This window comes from Myotis davidii, unplaced genomic scaffold (genome assembly GCF_000327345.1).
Source record: "Myotis davidii unplaced genomic scaffold, ASM32734v1 scaffold1622, whole genome shotgun sequence".
In the NCBI taxonomy this organism is placed as follows: domain Eukaryota; kingdom Metazoa; phylum Chordata; class Mammalia; order Chiroptera; family Vespertilionidae; genus Myotis; species Myotis davidii.
In genome coordinates this window covers 178,722-179,398 of record NW_006293535.1, presented here as the reverse complement: position 1 = coordinate 179,398, position 677 = coordinate 178,722, and positions in this window count along the sequence as shown.

The window sequence follows — 677 nt, the reverse complement described above, 5'->3', positions numbered from 1 at the left end:
TGGTAAGCCTTTGCTGAGGGCAGTTCCACATGCTCTGCAGACCCCTCGGTTACTCGCTATCCACAAACGTATGAGATGGGAAGCATGCTCCCATTTCACAGACGAAGAAGCCGAGCCCCGGAGAAATACACGATCTGCTGGGATTCAAACCACCACCCGTCCGTCCGTCCGTCCGTCACAGCTCATAGATCGCACTTCCTCCCACACAGACAACCTGTCAAACCCTTAACAACGGGCTCTTTGATGGAGGAAAACACTCACTCCTCACGGGGTGTCTGCTATTCAGACCGGCTCACTCTGTGGCATCAGTGAACAAGCGCCCAGCACGTTTGTACGGAAAGTCATAATTATCAGTGAAAAAACACGAGCAGAGCCGAACACAAACCAGAATACAAGCTGGGGCTGCCCGGCCCGACCGCCGACCTGAGGCTGAAAGCTTCGCCCGGACCCACCACGTGCCAGCAGGTGCCCGGGACGGAGGCGCCGCTTCCGGCCTCAGTTTCCCTTTCTGCACCGGAGCACAGGCCCCCATCCCTCCGCCGATAAGCATGAAACGGTGCGAAACCAACACTGTGAACGGCAGCGAGCAACACACCCAGCATTACAGCCCGCCAGCCCCCCTCCGAGCGGCTCTGTCCACGGACAATAACCGGCGCCCACGGGGGGGAGGCGGCCGC